Below are 19,722 nucleotides of genomic sequence, written 5' to 3'. Positions count from 1 at the left end.
TAAGCACTGATTCAAGGCTGAGGGACTGGCTGCCTTCCAGGATCCCATTGTTTATGGCCCTTCCTTTTACTTAATGTTCTGTTTCTGTAATTATTGATGTTATTGAATCTGATCAAGATCCCAGATGTGCCATCTCTTGCAGGTCCATGTTGTACTGAAGGTTTAAGAATCCACAGGCTAGTAGAATAGTAGAGAAAGAAGGAAGTCAGGAAGTATTCATTGCCTTGACTTCAAAATACGAGAAGAGAACTTTGCAAACTATAGAAGCTTAAAAAATGCAGCAAATCCTTGACAGTTTCATTCTGGTTTGTTTTACATACCACAGCATCCTGTATGAAGATGGATCCCCACATATCAGAGATGAGAAACAGGACATGGCTCACCGTGACTCCCCACCTTGAGCTTATCAGACTGCATCTGACATGAACAACAGGAAGTTTTGCGAAAGCCGTTGATAGCTGAGGTTAAAGAGCAAGCAGTGACTGGTTTAGAAATGTCATAATATCAAACATTGATCACATCCAACCTCATGTGTTAGTAGGTTCCAAGGTTAAAAATAGAACAAATACCTGTCAAAAGCAAACCCTTAGGATTTTTCTCCTGCTCTATTTTCTGGAACACACCCATTGTTTGGTACTGTACACTGTGTCCCAGCTCATACAGTCAAGTCTGCACAGGTGCACAACTAAACCTTTCTGCAGAGAGAGGGGACAATGCAGTACACTGCAGTCATAGTTTAATACAAGCAAGGTGTCACACTAATAAATTTTTTGGCTAAGGTTAATGTACAACTACTCTCTGCTGTGGGTTCACTTTAGGACTCTATCTTTTATGGCTTAGGTTTATCTGGATAGAATCCCCAGTCCTGGGCCTTTCACTCATCAGTTCAAGTCTTTATTAAATGCTATCCACTGCGCCAGGCACTCAGGACTGTGAGAAACTTGATAGACATAACTCCTGACGATATGGATCTTGTGGAGTAGATATTGTACGCCACCTTCATCTGTTCTCTAAAGTAGCCCTTCTCAACCAGTTCCATAAGGGAATTAAGCTGCACAGATATGATTTGAGTGACAATTTTCTCAGTTCTTCCAGGAATAGTACATAGTTGGTACGATTCTAGACGTAGTAACTGAGCAGGGCCACTCCTACTGTGACGTTAAGCAATTCACACAACTCTGGCATTTCACATCTCTAAAAATGAAGCCCTTGGTTTGATCAATCTCCAGCTTTCCTTATGTTGCTGATAATCTATGGTTCTGAGATCATTTATATTTCAGAAACGTCAAACTTATGTGTAGGTCAACACCTAGAGGACTGAAAAATGTACTATTTGTGGTGTATATTCTTTTGGATATACAGCCCTTTTTAAGGACTTGGATAATTTCTGACCTCACTGAAATAATAGAAGACTAAAGTAAGGTAAATGCCAATGATATTATTACTTTTACCTTTCAGGTGTATTTTGAAAGACTACACAGACTACTATTGTTGGAATTATTACAATTCTAGACTGAAACCTGGTTTTCCACTTCATCACTGATGTTAACTTTCAGTGCAACTTTGTAAATCAGGACACATTGTTTCTTTTGGTGTCCGTCTCCCCGTTGAGGAAACAAGAGGCCACAGTCAAACATCTTCCAGTCCCTCCCAAATCACAGATTGCAGCTTCTATGATTCATGTCTAAACTATTCATTACTATCGCTTAAGGAAAGATATTTTGTAACTTAGGCTTTTGAAGTCCAATATGTCTTAAGTTACCATTAAATACTTGTATTGGTGCTTAAGTGGGTATTAGAAACATAGGGTTTATAATGAAAATTAATATATTATTTAAAAACTCAAAGAAACCTCAAATCAGCATGAGAATAAAACTAGGAAATACAAAATGTCCTATTTGTTGAATAGCACTCATAAAATTAGTAAATTGCAAACACTGCAGGATTATTACTTCTCAGTAGAAAAGGTGCACACCCTTTACTTAAAACAATGTGGCATGGATTCTTATAGTCCTCAGCACTGTGTAGCATATACACAAATAAAACAAAGCTGATTATTTTTGAATATTCTTTTGGTATGAATCCCTTTGAACCTTTGAAGTACAGGTGTCACTTTGAAGTTTACAATGGTCACGCCATCAGTTACAAAGCACAAAGGCAGCTATTGTACAACATCTATGAGAAGACATTATTTCCTACCCTGTATCACTTGCTATGTTTTTAGCTATATCTATGGTCACTTAGCAGTGTCTAAGGTCCTTTTCAATAAGAGATTGAATATATTAATCTAAAATTGACCAGTAGAAGTTTTACAATAAGTTATATATGTATGTATTAAACATGCATGTTCATTTATACACACATATATTTTTCTTTTATTTGGTAATGCTTTTCTGCAATTGCATGTGGCAGCAGAGGGAGCTTTGGCTGGGATTTAGAAGACTTTGATTATAGTTTAGACTCTATTACCTATTAGCTATGTGGCCTTGGATAATTTTCTAAACATCTCAAAGGCCCAAGTATACCCTTTGTAAAATATGAGGGTTGATAGTGGTTCTGAATTGCTCTTTTGATTATTGGTCCCTTTATGAGTTTAATAACACCTACAAATGCTCTCCCCAGAAGAAACTGAGAATACATATTTACACTAAATTTCTCATGCCTTTGAGGAAGGTCATAGACTTCCCAAAGTACATTCGTGAATCTGAGGGTAAGAATAACTGCATAGAAAATATTTTGAACTTTATATTTCTATATGATAGAATTCTCAAAATTATTTTAGAATCACAAATAATAATTTGATTATTTGTACTAACTCAGAATTTCCTTTTTTGTTTCTTCAGATGATCCCAGGTTTGTTTTCTCCTGACACCAAACCTCTGGCCTGGCTTCTTATACAACAATCTTATACCTGGAACATAGTGCACAGCCTGCAAGAGAAAACTCTGTGTGAGCCCAGCATATCTCTGAATCATCTGGAGAAAATAGAGCATTGGCCCAGGTTTACCAAGGAATTAGAGAACTTGGCTGGATAGCAGCTTACACAGAACAGACTTGGGGATTTTATGTGACTACAAACTTGCTCTGACCCAACAGCAAGACAGAATTCCTGGAAATGTCTGTCCAAGCCCACATGGTCCTTAAAGAGGTTGAAATTTCAAATCCTGCATGGCCAAATTCCAGGGCACAGTCTAGGTCATGCCATGCTTAGAGTTCAGCGTCACATCCTGTGGATCAAAATTCAAAGGGTCACTCTTGGAGTGAAAAAATTTGGAAGAGGTGGGGAGAATGAAGAAGGATCTGGAAAATTTGCCATATGAGGAGTGGTCAGAAGAACCAGGAATGTTTCGTCAGAGGAAGAGAACTGTAAATTGTCTTCAAATATCCCAGGAGCATGACCTGGACAGTGGAGCCATCTTACCTGGGTCTTGGAGGTCAGGACTAAGCCAGTGGATAGATGTAATTCAATGTGAGGTAAGACTTCCTAGCAGTACACTGTGCATAGGTGAGAAAGACTCCTTTGTAAAGGGGTAGAAGGCAACAGCAAGAGCTGAAGCAGAGGCTGAGTGTATGACTGTCTTACTGATCAGGGAGGTAATGAAAGAGATCCAGCTTGGGGGTGGGAGTGAGCAGGGCAGTGTTTGGTGAGAGAGAGGCCTAGATGAAATTGAAGGGAAATTTGTTTTGTCTATGAAAATCTGTAATTCTAGGTTTTATTCTTTTTTTCGAGGGAGGGTGGTACTTGGGAAAGTTGGTTGCTAAAAAGAGAGTATGGTATTTTTTGAAGTTATAAGGACACCAGAAAAGAGGAGTCCTGCCTGGTCCTTGGTCACTGATCCCAGATTTTGGTGTCAGTCTGGCAGTTGAGGTAAAGGAAAGGGTGTCACTCACTGTGACTATTTTATATAGTAAAATATTTGCCCTACAGAATGAAAGGTGCTGTTGTAAATATAGTTTGATGCTGTCGTTAAGTGGAAATAAGTAGAAATAGTTAGCAGTACTAACTGTCATATACACAATGCACATTTCATTTAATCTTCACAACAGCTCTACAAGAGAGGTGCTGATAACTTCTTCATTCTCATTTCATGGATAAGAAAACAGAGGTGTTGACAAGGTAACAGCAAGCAGTGGTGAAGCTGGAACTTGAACTCAGCAGTCTGAGTTTATAGGCCAGGCTGTTAACAATTATACCATACCACTGCCCCAGACAAACGTCCATGAAAAAGGCCCACAGTGTTATATACTCTTTCTCAGGTTTATGGACAACAAGAATACAGACACAGTGATCTGCAGCATATGATTATTTAAGAGTCATTGGACAATATTTATTGAGCATTACTGCAGACCAGGAACTGGTCTAGGTGCTAGGGAATCAGTAATGAACAAAACCGACAGGGAAATCCATGTCCTGCTTACATTCTAGTGGGGAGAAACAATAAATAAAAGGAAGGATACTTTATAATCTGTTAGAAAGCAACAAATACTATAATGAAGAGTGAATAAAAAATAGCAGGAAGGGGGACAAGGAAATGTTTGAGAGAACAGCTTTAAATAGGGATGTAGGAGGGATCCTACTGAAAGGTGGTCTTTGAAAGGTCGTGGGGCCTCCTATGATACAAATGAATTTGAATTTTCCACAAATTCTGCATGGAAATTGTTGGGGGAATCTTGGAGAAACCCTTAAGAACAGTACAAGTTGCTACTTTAACCCATAGCACATGCTTAAATGGGCCCAAAAGTAATAGATTATATAAAATTTGAAAATAAAAATGAAAAGTCATGCTCAGTCCTGGGATTGTTTGCGAGTCCATAGGGCCAAGGCTCCTGCATCATTCCAGTTGAACAATTTGCGTCAAGGACAGGTGATAGGCTTCTGGCCAGTGGAGCAGGGTGAAAAGAACATTTCAGTTCAGTCAACTGGTGTCACCCAGCAAAACACCAGTGATCTCATGAACAGATAGCGTGCCTTGTTCTGAAGGTTGTTGTGAAATTTGCTCACACGGATCTGACAGGTTGTCTAGTGTTTCTCTAACTACGTCCATTAGTCATTTTTTGTGGCCAAGTCAAGAAGTGTGGGTTTTGTGGGGAACCTAAAACTTTGAAGAGTCCTGTGCTTCTTTGTTCTTCTTTACGTATATGTGACTTTAGGCCAGTGAATTTATTTCTGGCCCTTAAGCATATTTTCATTCCTGAGCTGTTGAAAAAAAGGCATAGGAACCATTTGACAGTAAGATCTATTACCTATATTGGTCAACTCTGAGCTTACTGAGGGCAGGAATCATGGCTTGTTCATATTTGTATCCAACCCAGAAGCTACAGCTATGACTTGCATCTTACAGATGTGCAATGCCTATCTGTTACAAGTTGAATAAATGTGATTCTTCTACATGGCTTTTAGAAATAATGGACACAGAAAAAGAAACCATGCCTTTTAGCCCAAGCAAGTGTAAACCCAATAACTACAACTTTTATTTTTAAATAAGCAAGAAAATCTAATATACTAGATTATCTTTCATCTAATTTGGAAGTAGAGTAAATATAAATAGCCAGATAGTAAGAAATAAAGATTAATTCTATCATGATTTTGACTTTGAGTATTGATTCTCACTTCAGAAAAAAAAATTTCCTTCAAAGAATATGCAAAAATATTAGTAGAAAATTATATTTAGGGAGGAAGTTAACACGTGCAAGCCCAAACCACAAAGCATATGATGGGCTTCATAACCAAGTAATTTTGTTCAGCTCTCTTGGTGAGCCATTTGCTTCCATATTTGGCAGTTTTTCTCTTCTTAATGTGCAAAAGCTGATAAATGTTGGAAAGAAAAACACAAAGTTTCACTTAGTTTTTGCTTTTTAAAACAAGAAAATGAGAATGGAAAGTAAAATTAAAGAGCAGTGGATCATCGTTTTGTCTGCCCTGTTCCTCTGAAACTTCCCGTAACTTTTGTTTTTCCAAGCTGACACTCCAGAGAAGAATGCTACTTGCAAAAGGGTGACACTGAAATACTCAGGAGACAATTTTCTTGGTGTACTTGGCATTTTAAGTAGAATCTGGCAGTAATTCATCCATATCTGCATCAAAAATGTGCATGTTTTGGGAAAAAGTGACTTTTCTTAAATGTCATATTTTCTTTTGCCTTTGAAAGACTGAATATTTTCAGCACTAGGGCTAATAAAATTAGTTTGTGACATTTCCCCCCTTTCTTATATAAATAGCCACTCTCACCTACTCTGGCCAACCCTAAATGTCTTTTCTGTGTCTGATGTATTTCCAGCTTTAGGGTTAAGGCAGGAATAAGTAGACAAAAAATGATTGTGTTTTATTTATTGCAAAATAAAGTTTCAGATGGCAAAAGTCTTAAAAATAGAAGGAAGTCATCCATGCTCAGTGCTTCTAATTGTCCATGGGAGAAAGTCCAAACATCTACATATTATGATCTGTCCCAGCTGACCTGTCAGGCTTGTCCCTCTATGCTTCAACCACTTTGAAATGCATACAGTGCCTGAAACTCTCCCACTTTGCCTGATTTCTCCCTCTTCTTGCTTGGTCAATTTGTGTGCATTCTTCAGGTCCTACTGAAGCCTAGGGTTAACTTCTTGTACCAGTACCACCAAAGCATGTTGTAGTGTTTATCATATCATATTAGAGTTATTAATAAGGCCTATGGAGGTAGAGAATGTATCATCTACATTTTACCTAGCCACATTTAGCCTAGTGCTTAGGATGTGGTAAGGCCAAAGCAAACACATGTTGAGTAAAGAATGAAAACTTGTAGTGTAAATATAACTCTAGTCACTGAATTTATAAATAATGTTCTTTGCTACACTATGAGCTCTATGAGTGCAGGAACCATGTCTGTGTTTCCCGCTGTTTCATCCTCTGTGTATGTCACAGTGCCTTGCACATAGTAGCTACTCAGTAAACAGGAGTTTAATGAGTGAATTAATTGACCATAGTTATATCAGTGTCTTTAAGATAAAGAGTGGGAAAGAATAATTATTTAGAATTTAATCCAAGTCACCTTGAGTTCATTTTAAGAAGACTGCCCAAGTGTTACAGACTTATTATCTTCCTACAAACCTTCCTTTACATTTGACTTTTTATGTGACTTCAGTTAGGTCAGGTTTCTCAACCTTGGCACTAATGCCATTTGGACTGGATAATTTGTGTGTGTGTGTGTGTGTGTGTGTGTGTGTGTGTGTGTGTGTGTGTTGAGGTGGGATACAGAATGTTTTGTAGCATCTCCAGCTTCTGCTAATTGTTATAGATGCCAATAGCACTGCCTCTCCTCTGTCCCCCACTCTTGACAACTGAAAACATCTCCAAGTGTCCCCTGGGGGAGGGGTCATCCCTGTTTGAGAAGCAGAGAGGATGTGTGTTTGTGTAGAGGGTTTTGCTGAACAATTCACATTTGTATCAAGAGATTGTTTATTAGGTTTAGGGTGGCAGTTTTTGTTTGCGTTTTAAGATTAAAAAAAAAGTCTCTGTACACCCTTTCCAGCATAAAACAACTATCTCTTTTTAGCGTTTGTCCACTACCCCTTACTTTAGAGCAGCCCCAGCAATGGACACAATCTGCACCACGGAAGCTTCACAAACACTCTGGGGTGGGTGGTTTTAGGTACTCTCTCTTGGTATAACCGTGTTGCTCAGGATGTTTTGTAACAAATAAAAGCCATAGGAATGAGTCTGCTGACTTAGGAAGAGCAAAAATATATCTGATCCAGCTACAGACATACCTCTGTTCCCACAAGTCTCCTCTGCTCCTGCCATTTCTCTCCTGAATTTATTAATAAAAATATGCATTGGGCTGAATTTGGCCTGTTGGCCATCATTTGCTGACCCTAGTTCTAGAATACAGATTTATTCTCCCTTATGCCATATTGGTACTAAAAATGAAATATACTAAAAATGTCTCTAATTTTTGCTGTAGCATTTTTGCTAGAACACACTGTGTGAAGCAGCAATACCTAACCTTTTTGACACTAAGGACCAGTTTCATGGAAAACAATCTTTCCACAGAAGGGGTGGGGAGCGGAGTGGGGGAGGCAGAGCTCAGGAAATGATGCGAGTGATGGGGAGCAGCTGAAAATACAGATGGTGAAGCTTTGCTTGCTCACCTCCTGTTGTGTGGCCCAGTTCCTAAGTCTCATGGAAGACAATTTTTCCACGGATGGGCTTGGGGATGGGGGGTGACGGTGACGGGGAGCAGAGCTCAGGCAGTGATGCCACGGCCCAGGGGTCAGGGCCACAGGTTTAAAGGAAGGGAACACTCTTCAGACCAAACTAACACTTTGCAGCCCAAGTGCACATGAATGGCAATAGTCCAACCTGTAGGCAAACTAGGACCATAGTATGAGAGGAGTTGCTTTAAATCTTTTTCATTCGCCTTCTGGTCATAAAATAATGTGTTCTCTAATCTTGCACACCATTTTGTCTGTCAAGCTATTATTTGAGAGACTTGACAGGACTGTTTCCAAGCCTTTTAACATTCAACGGCTGTCTAACTATCAATCGGCAAACAGGGCTAGAACAGAGAAGAGAGGGAAGCATGTGGCAACCCTTGCTGGGCTATATGAAATTCTTTACACAATTCAGTGTGATTCTGTCATTGAAAATGTACGTGAAAAAATATTTTGATCTCCATTTTTTTTTTCAAAAAGCCATACAGCCCAAGTTTTTGACAAAAAACAGGCCATTTTGTGAGAGATGTTTTTTATTAAACATTTGTCAGCTTTGTAAATAGTTTATGCAATTCAATATGCCTGAAAAAAGTGGTATTTGGTTCACAAAATTCATGTAGTCTCAACTAATTCATAGAAACAAGTGCTATTCTATTTCTTTTCTGCTCTATTCTTTCTATTGCTTTCTATCTCATAAGAATAAGAGAATACAAATCCTACGAGTAGATACCATATTTAGAGTTCCCTACTTCCCAGGGGATGTAATATGGAAGACCTAAAATGAGAGCAATATTTAAATCTAGCACCTGCTGACTTGTTTTAGGCTTTGGACATGTGAACTAGCAACAACAGTCTGGGCTGTGTATAAAAAGGAGAGCCTACGCTATGATTATGCAGATGAGCACAAAAGCAGTGTTGGAACGGGTGGGTGAGGGTGGAATTCTGCAGCCCTGGCTCCCAGGTCATGTGCCCTAAAATGCCAATACCTTTGCCTGAAGGAAGAGCATCTTTTTTTCCAATGTGTCTTTCCCGGTGGAGGTGCCTTTTCTATTTCATCCCTTCAGTACCAGCAGTGGCCTTGCTTATAATTAGTGGAGCTTTTTATCATTTTGCTGAGTTTTGATGGCTGTACCTCTCATTGTTAATAATGAAACCTCCTTCCACTCTTCCATAGTCTCCTTTCAGTGGAAACTTTATGACTTGCTATTTTTGATAGAATTAATCTATGATTAGCTAAATAAGAATAGGGATAAGTATACTTAGTTTTATGCTTTGAATCAACTTGGGTTCCTGGGCTTACTCACAGATATGTGTTATATGATTACTTTAAGTAAGGTTTAGATTAGATTTTTTAAATCTAGGGGAACTTCTTACTTTATTGAATCGAGTTTATGGGTCAGGAACTCTTAACTCACTTTCTGGGATGCAATCATCTTGGCTTTTTATAGGACTTAGAAAATAAAACTATGAGGACCCTTACAACTTGCTCTTGAAAAAGATTCATTTACTTTTGAGAACGGCTTCTGAACTATTCAGATCTCTTCAACATGAACATGAAGCTGAAAATAACACAAGGGAGGGAATCCTCCTGAGGTTTTTGGTACTTCCTGCCCCAGCCAGGCCATAAATAACATGAAAGAGTCAGGCCTTTGGTATGTGAGCACTTCCATGTTCAGTGGTAAAGACAACTGGAAGTGCAGAGGTGTGAGAAAAAACACAGGGTTTCCATGGTGAGCATGGACTGGAGTCGTGATTCGGGATGTGTGTAAACTCTGGACTTTGCCATTAATTTTGGTTTCAAAATTTGGAGTCAAATTTTGGTTCTATTGAGATCTTCCCCTCCGAACTTTAGCTAGTTGTTCTGTCATGTTAATACATGAAAATCTAAAGAGTCAATTGAAGCTGGTAATGTGTGAACACAGAGACTTAAAGCCTGTCTGAGGACTGTCTGTCTCAAAACTATGTGGGAGTACTGACAATTTTTATAAGAATATTTATGTATTTGTGTGTTCATGTAGCAAAAGGATGTTATTAGTAGTTGTCTCAAGAAATACTCAGCTAGATGCACTGACATATATCTAACAAGGCAGTACCAAACTCCAGTGCTATTGCAGGTCTAAAAAAATAACAGGGAAAGAATTGTTCAGATTTATTCATTGGTTTCTCTAATGTATGAGTCCAAATTGACAAGTTGACTGATTTCTGCCTGTGATAACATTTTAACCTTAGTCCCAGTTCCTGAGCATGGGAAAGAGTAAGTAGGTCTTTGTGACTTAATAAGTACTGTGCCTAATGCAAGTTTATAATTAGAGGTTGAAGTAATTCCATTGATATGGTCTCAGTGATTAAAAAATTGTGAATTATTGCCAAAAATGTGTGTGACTTTAAAAGTTATTTCTGAACTTGTATCAAAAACATTGATAGATGCCTATGAAAGATAACTGATGCAGAAATCTCTTTCACTTTTAGGTCACCATCCTTTTTCTTACTGGGTGCTTTCCTTTCTTTTGAACTTCTATCATGTAGGGAAAGTCCTATTCAAAGGCACCTATTTTTTTTTTTTTTTTGAGACTGAATCTTGCTTTGTTCCTCTGGCTTGAGAGCAGTGATGACATCATAGCTCACTGCAACCTCAAACTCCTGGGCTCAGGTGATCGTCTTGCCTCAGCCTTCCAGGTAGCTGGGACTACAGGCACCCGCCACCACGGTTGGCTAATTTTTACATTTTTTAGTAGAGATGGGCTCTCATTCTTGCTCAGGCTGGTCTCAAACTCCTGACCCCAAGCAATCCTCCTGCCTTGGCCTCCCAGAGTGTTTGGATTACAGGCATGAACCACCACACCTGGCCAGCACCTGTTATAATTCTGCCCAAAGTATCTACTGATAAAACTTTATGACACTAATACTAAGGACAACACTTAACTCTAGGAAGCCTTTTCAGGGAAGGCTAAGTGGTGAACTATTATACCCCTTATTGTAGTATAAAATGAAGAATAGAGCAAGTTTAAGGGATGTTCAAGTTTTTATAGCTAGGGAAAAATAGAACTTCTTATTTTAAAGTTTTCTTATGTATTACATTTTAGATAATTGATAAAGCAAGCAGAAAAGAAGAGAAAATATAGAATCCCTCTATGGAGAGGAAACCACTATTAAAGACTAGTTGTATATGACAGTTTATTTTGTGATCTTATTGGAATATAAGTGCTTTGATCTACCAAGCTGGGGTTGATAGAGTGAAAACTAAGGCCAAGTTCTATTCAACAAGAGTAACATTTTAGTGAAGCATTAGTGTAAATCTTGGGAGAAAATAAATCCTAAGTTTTAGTCAAATCTCAATATAAATACAAGCCAAATCTCTTTTTTAAAAAAGTAGATTCTTGCTTATCTGGAACTGAGTTCTTCTAGAGTATTAATAAGCAATAGTTTTTATTTTAATTTTTATACCCCTGGAATTGTACATATTGAATTTTGAGAGAGAAGAATAAGTATGTTCTAAACCTCCAAAATGTGCATGGACACACTATATGTTTAATGTGTACTTGAATATTACTTAAATTAATGAGTATCATATATGTAAAATACAATTTAGGGCTTAGTTTTGGCAACAGTAATAAGAAAATATCAAAACAACTTTAAAAGTTGTTAGTAAAATCATGACTCAATTTAGTAGAAATAAAATAAAGATTGAAAAAATATAAAATGGCATTATGATAATGAAAAAGCTGAATCAAATTCTTGTGACTATACAAAAAATATGTGCTTTTACTTAGTTGAAATTATTTAAATATGTAGAGTGTATGAGAAAAGGAAGTACGTACATTCAAAATACTACTTAGTCTACTCCCAGTGGAACTTAGAGTTATTTACATGATTATATTTCAATAATAATAATCATGTTAACATAATGTTTCCTATTCATTTCTTTAATACTAAGCTAATTCAAACTGATACTTATGAATACAGTACATTTAGTAAAAAGATTACATATAAGAATATTTTAAATTAAATGCAATTTGATTACTTTTAAATAAAGTGAGTCTTTAGATATAACTGGACTTTTAGTAACTACAATCCTTGGGATAAATTTTAAGAAATCACAAATAAAGATGGTAAGTGTAGCAACCAAGTTAAAAGTTACAGAATTCATTCTCTATTCCTAGGGGTGAAACTTCAGGCCCTTAGGCCACATTCTATTGATTGAAAATTGAATGTAAAAGGACACTTAACAATTTAATATACTAGATTGTCCAATATGTAATAGTATAGAACAATACAATAGGAGGTCTGCTATCTTGAAGTATGGGAGTTGTGTTTTTATGAGTTTGTTTATTTTTGTGTGTGGAGATCTTAAATTTGTCTGGGGTCTCTCACAGTAGAGGGAAACAATTTTGTATTCCTTATATTCTTTATTGTTAGAGTACAAAACTTAGTCTTCCAAATGATCTCTCACATGGTCAAAAATATTTTTTAATTATATTTTAAGTATGTTGTAAAACTTGTATGTAAGACTTGTGAAGGTGCTGCAAATAATTTGATTAAATGGTTATAAAATTAAAGATGTACTCTTATAGTGGTAATTTTTATTTATCTGGAAAATTCACATGTACTAAATAGTTTATTACCACATGATGTTTGAAAAATGGCTTTCCTCCACTATATTATGCAAATTTTAAATACAGATGTAATATGGATTTCAATACAATTATGCAATACAGAAAATATTTTATAATAAATGTAATAAATATGAAAGGTCTATGTTGCAGCATTCACTGCAAGTTTTTATATCAAATGAGAATCATAAATGCTGTGAATAGTGTTCCCTCAGACTTCATATGTTAAAGCCCTAACTCCCAATGTGTCTGTATTTGTATGTAAGGCCTTTAAAAATGTAATTAAGGTTAAATGAGATCATAAAAGTGGGGACCTGATATGATAGGATTAGAGTCCTTATAAGAAGAAATGCCAGAAAACTTTCTCTCCCTCTCCACCACAGGAGGACACAGCAAGAAGGTGGCCATCTGCAAGCCAGGAAGAGAGTCCTTACCAGAACGTGACCATTCTGTCACCCTGATCCCTAGAACTGTGAGAAAATAAACTTCTATAGTGTAAGCCACCCAATTTACGGTATTTTACTAGGGAAGCCTAAACTAAAGGTAATGTATATAAATTCAAAGTATTACAGTTTCTGAATTCAGTGGGGTTCAGATTAATTACATAATTATTTTAATCATTATGAATGACACATAAAAATTTTTATAGTCTCTTATAACATGATTTGTTCTGTTAATGTCTTCCTGGGTCTTTGGGATAAAGGCTCACTCTTAAGAAAGATCCAGTTTATAGAAACTTGTTTGTTTGTTGGACTCAAGTCACTGGCTAAGTAATAGCTCTATAGCCATGATCATTATAGAATAGATCTGGAAATATTCTTACTCAAATTCATTAAAACTTACCTAATTTAAATACAGCTGAGTGGTCCTATAGCAAGTGTATATAATTCTATCCTTGTTATCATAAGTGCATCACAGGTACCCATACATATGAACCACAGGGGTCTCAGCTTTAGGCTTCTGTCTAACCCATTTATTCATGATAACATCAAATATGTAAGTGCAAGAATACAGAAAGCACAGGACTTATGTGGACACAGTGTGGGCCTTGTCTACTTGCTCTCTTGCAATGCACACTTTATAATTTTGAGCAGAATCTCGAGATGTTCCATCACTGCTTCTTTTGTGGTCAAAGTATAATTTCTAAAATGGACCTCTTTGAGGAGATGATAACATTACAAACCGGAGAGACCTGTAGGCCAGAAATGGGAAGCCTTCTGTGCTTATTTATGTTGCACTACTAGTGAGGTTCTGTGTCCTTGGGAGAGGTATGCAGCCTATTTAGGTCTTAATGCTCTCCCTTATAAATAAACACATTGAACTAGATCAGTTATTTTCAAACGTGTCTCCATGGGGATGGGGAGGGTGGGAGTGGGCTTAGAGCGTGAGACTCTGTTGTCTCCCACCCATTCTCCAACCCTAGAGACTCTGTTTTTGTCTCCTATGATTTCTTAAGGAGAAAGGGCTCATTTGTTCTGTTTATATTTAAGTTTTTTGTGTCTGAACTTAATGCACTCGAATGTCTTTTTATTTGTAAGCAATTCTATGATTCTATATTAAGATCATAGAGTAACTGATCAGATGCTGACCTTCTCATAAATATCCTTTTTGGCTGAAATATCATTGTCCAAATTAAACAAATTACTATGTATTTTTCTAGAGATTCTGTTGTGTATTGTCCAGCTCTGTGCCTGATAATATAGTATTTGGGATTTAAATAAAATAAAATAGGTAGCATTTTCCCTACATTCATCTATGTTGATGTTATGACTTCCCAATTGAAATCTTTTCCTCTACACTTTGGAATTTCCTGTTCAGAGATCTGTTACTACTTCTCTCTGCTGCCCACAATTTTGATGCCACACAGATGTAAAGGATATATTGGGTATTACATGTGTGTTAGGAGCATTGCATTTTATAAAACTTCTGGGGAGAACAAGTAACCTTGGGTAGATTAGTTAATCTCTGGATCTTAGAGATTATATTTTATAGCTATTATCCAAAATTTTCCTAGTGTAACTTAAATTGCACACTAGTGAATATTTACAATCTTAAAGTGTTTAAAGAACATTGACAGAACTAGTACCTAATTATTTGAAAGGCTCCCAGCTACTCATGGGCAATGGTTGTTTCCTTGAAGACAGGCTCTTTTAAGCTCTATATACCGCATACATGCTTCAGCCCTCCAAAGAAAGAGAAAAATACCACAAAACAGATCAAAATTCAGAAGATCTTTAAATTATCAAGTGACAGGACAGTTAAGACAGACAGATCCTTTAAAAATAATTACCCACAAGGTAAAACTTTCATCGACTTTAGGACACAGAGAATTGAAGATTTTATTTCACAATCTATGATGGAAACTTCATTTTGTAGAAACAACAGTGGATAAGAGGCACAGATATAAGTGGTCAGAGGATGGTTGCAAACTACATTAAAACATTGAGAAAACAGGAAAAGATGGTTCAATTAGAAATGAGATTGATGGGCCAAATAGCAATTAGGCAGGCTGATGATGTCACTGACTATAAAATAGTGAGTATGAGCTCATTGCTATCTAAATGTCAGTCACTCTGGCACCTCACAAATTTATACCTGACATCTCTTTAGTGAATGGGTGGGTTGGCAAAAAGAGGAAGGCACAAGGATTAAGTCAAACTTCCCACAGACGACTTCCCTGTATGTATTGAAAGGAGGCCATGTGTTGACAGGGATTTTCCAGCCGTCATTAGGCTAGAATTGCAGGAAAAATGAGAAATGAAAAGGAACAGATCTGCTGCATAAATTGGGGCCAGGTTGTAAGGTTTGGAGAGATCCAAGAGGGGCACAGTGGATCATGGCTTTTGGTCTATTCTACAATTGATAAAAGTGAAAGCAAAGTGTTTACAATAGGACTAAGAAGAGCTCACAGATTTTAAAAAGGAAGCTGATAATGGTTAGGTGCAAAGGATGACTCCAAACAGTACTGAGAAAGGAGGTTAAAGAAGGTAAAATAAAAAAGGAACCTGAAATCTTCTTCGGGAACATTTTGCCTCATCAAGCAGTGATAAATTTGAGTCTTTTAATGTGTTCCCTTTGGTTATCTTTATCGAGTTTATTTTATTACAGCTTTTCTGTTAGCTATTACATCCACTTCAGCAAATGAGGGCTGAGCAGTGCTCCGCATGAAATATTCATTGGGTTTATAGCCTTAATCTTAAAAGTAAAAGCTGAAGTAAAAAGCTAGTTTTAAGAGTTTTAGTGTCCATTTTATGTCTTTGAGAGCACGATGAGAGGATGAAAGGGATTCGGCACCAGGAGGAGACAGCTAACAGGAAGGAACTATGTGGAAAGATCTTGAAAGCAGAGACCACTTTTAAAGTAGAAGTCTGAGAATATGGGGGGAAAAAACGAAAGAGACAAAAGAATCTGAAGAATTGAAAATGGTTAGGATGAAGCCAAGATGTGACTTCAGCGGGCCAGTGTGGGAAATTACTGCTAAAGGAAATGAATGTAGAGTTTCAAAGTCTTTTGTCTGAATGGGGGAGAGTAGTCCCTCAGCTTCATCCCCCAGCATGGCAATTATTCCAAGAACCTGGCAAAGAAGGCCCCAAGGGTCAGAAGTCATTATAATTAGCAAGATAATTAGAGTAGAAGATGCCGATCAATGGGCGTCTACTCTGTACCAGGCATTTCACATAAGTTACTTAGTTTAGTTCTAATGAATGGGTGTCATTATCCCTAATTTACAAACTAGGAAACCAAGACTAAGAGTTATGTGATTTGCCCCAGGTAATAATGTAGAGCAGGAGATGTGAGATGGGAGCCCAGATGTGTCTATCTTTAGAGCCCAGGCCTTTTCACAACATTAGGCTGCTTCCCATCTAACTTCCCATGGAATCTCCCAGAGTTCAAAATGTAAACCCATTAGCATGACCACCCTTCCCACACACCACTTCCCTGCAGGCAGTATTGAATTAGAAACAAATAAGTCCTCCAGAAAAAGGCACTCTAAATGCATTAAAAAATACAATAGGGAAGTTAAAGCCTATCTTCTCTATGTTAAGTAAAGAAAAAGAAAATGCAAAGGCAAAATGGATTGTTTTGCTGAGGGCATTTAGGCTCTGACACAGTGAGTAGTCTAAGTTGTGCTTCTCAGTATTTTCAACCTGGCCTTCAACACTGGAAATCCTGGGGAGCTTTAAAAAAATCCTCCTGCCTCATTCCTACCTCAGAGATTCTGCGTTTACTGGTCTGGGGTCATTGGAATTTTTCACTGGAACTCTATAGGGGGTTATAATATGCAAAGTTCAAGAAACATTGCTCTACAAGTTGAATCTAATAAGGAGGCTCATTCATTCCAGCCTTCAAACAAATAGGATTCATCGTTGTATCCCCTGTTACTTAGTCTAGTGTCTTATGCATAATAGATGCTTAATAAATGTTTGGAAAATTAACATGAACAGCAGAATAATGATATATGTACAGCTCCAATTTTCTGCAATCTGGTTACTACTTCATGTCTTTAACTCTTCAGTATTCCCAGGAATGTTTCATGGTTCTTTCCAGTACAAACAAGCCACAGCAGAGCTGTGCATCAAGAAATTTCTGAATCAAGGGATATTTGTGTTCGTTCATCTGCTGCTAGTGTTCTCCTTGTGCGTAGAACCCTGATGCTAAAACCACTATGGGATTCCCCTGGATTCTTCTCTGCTTCCCTTGGGAAAGTACCCCACCTCAATCAAAACTTGATTCCTTCAGGGAAGCTGACGTCTGGTGGCCAGATACGGAGCACACCACAGTGGTTGAGATCTGGAATCAAGACTTCTTGAGTTCAAACCCAAGCTGTGTCGTTTACTGCCTTTGTAACCTTGGGAAAATTACTTACCCTGTGTATACTTCAGTTTCCCCATCTATACCATAATCTGAGGGGGCAATCACACCAAACTCACAGGGATGTGATGAGGTTCAAATGGGTTTGTGTATGTGAAGTACTTAGAACAGTACCTGGTACATGGTAAGCGCCACATATTTGCATACAACTATTACAGGGAGAATGTTTTATTAAAGTGAATTTCTAATATTATCTATATGCTTCTATCAATAATTTAGAAGAGAAAAATTTTTAACATATATTAATGTCAAACTCATAGAATTTCTAAGAATATACTAAAAAGGATTTTCAGGTGTTGCTCAGAACAGGCATGGGATGGGCAGTGGAGATGGGCGTAGTTCCAACATTTGCTCTTTGCCTTGCCTGTTCTACATGGAGGTCAACTCCACTGGACTCAATATATGGCCACAATCAGCCATTATGATGCCAATGGTAATACAAAAGGACAGACATAGCCATCCTTTGGTTGCTCGTTTCCTTCGCTATCCTCTTACTTTCAGAGAGAAGTAAGGCAACAAAGGCAGTAGATGCAGCTTATGGAGAGAAGTTGGTTCATTGTGCAATGATTTTGAAGAATCCTTCACTTCATTCCCAATTCACCAGGCAAGAGGATGAGAGTTGGAGTGGAAACTATCAAAGAATGGCAGCTGACACCTATGTGCAGAGTGTGTCAGGAGAGACATCTGTATTCAGGAAAGCATCCAGGTTCAACTTCACAAAGGATTATTTGACAAGGTGAAGAAGATGATAAAAGTCAGGTTGCTGAAAGACAGTGTAATAGGATAGGAATCGTTTATATTAAATGGTTACAAGTGATATTAAACTTTAAAAGTTATATAGTATACCTTAATCCATACAGCAGGTAACCTCTAAATGTGGCCCTCTGTTAGAAATCAGAATGAAACCATGTAAAGTTAATGTCCTACTTTAATTATATTCTCAAGTAGATAATACGTCAAATGGTAGAATCTGAGGGTTGAGGATGGTTTATTTTGGGTTTCCAGCTGTGATTTTTCTGTATTTCAAAACGATTGCCTTTATATTTATTTTTTCTCCTGGGAAAGAAGGGAAAAAGCTCTCTATTGCATTCCCACTGTCTAGGATATTAGCTGTTACAATTCCCACTGGCTGACCTCTTGAAAGAGGACATTGCATTTGACTAGCTCAGCTTTTCTTCCCCCTTTCTCACTATAGATGTTACTGTACAACACACACTGAATATTGGATTAGTCTTTGAGAAGCATTGTAACATGACCTGCACAAAGAGACAAGTAACTCTATACTGTTTTCTTCCAGACTCCAATTGGCATGGATAAAATTCCCATGCATTATATTACAATTACAGCTTGTGACTTTCTGGAAAATGCCTCATCTGGACTTGGCTTAAAAAAAAACCAATCTGCTCTTTTACCAAAAAAGTAGAGATAATTTAATGCAGTTAGTCTATTGGCTAGTTTACAAGAGCCAAACAAATCTGAGAAAGTTAGCTATCATAGTTCGTATTCTTGAGTGATAACCTTGTGCTTGGGAGAACTTAGAGTATGATTCAGGGTTTATGGAAGAAGACCAAAGGTTTTTCTTTGTTAAAAGAACAAATAGGTGACTTCTTTACATCTCTGACTGATTTAAAAATTATTAGATGTTTTCCTCTGTTTTTTTATAGACCACATACATGATTATGCTGAATAATTCTGGATATGAAAAAGAAGCCCCAATCAATACAAAAGAACACAAAATATCAATACTTTGGATTATTTTTGTGTGTCTCAGTTCCCTGAATCAGGATCACAGAGGGGCCTCCTAGATTTGAGATGACTTGAAATATGTTGACTGAGGCACTAACGTGGAATTAGCAAGTCTCAAAAAGAAGAAACAGACCTACAAAAAAACATAGAACCCGGGATTAGTAAGCAACTTAGAAATATTTATTCAGTGCTTTCTATTCACAAGCATAAGCCATATGTAACTGGAGTGGAAGCTTTTCAAATTCCAGGCAAGTGGGTAGGATTTAACTTGGTGACCCCAGTCCCAAAGGGACAGCAGATCTCTATA

General features: G+C 37.4%; 1 long non-coding RNA gene across 1 annotated transcript in view; it reads left to right on the top strand.

Annotated features, from left to right (window-relative positions):
• LOC123648060 overlaps window positions 1-19,722 on the top strand; it is a 32,466-nt gene that overhangs the window by 200 nt on the left and 12,544 nt on the right. The window contains exons 2-3 of the long non-coding RNA XR_006738470.1: window positions 2,844-3,474; window positions 13,181-13,340. This is a non-coding gene — a long non-coding RNA (uncharacterized LOC123648060). The remainder of the gene's footprint in view (window positions 1-2,843; window positions 3,475-13,180; window positions 13,341-19,722) is intronic.

Source organism: Lemur catta, chromosome 12, assembly GCF_020740605.2.
Source record: "Lemur catta isolate mLemCat1 chromosome 12, mLemCat1.pri, whole genome shotgun sequence".
Classification (NCBI taxonomy): Eukaryota; Metazoa; Chordata; class Mammalia; order Primates; family Lemuridae; genus Lemur; species Lemur catta.
The sequence above is the reverse complement of the archived record's forward strand: the minus strand, read 5'-3'. Positions and strand labels throughout refer to the sequence as shown.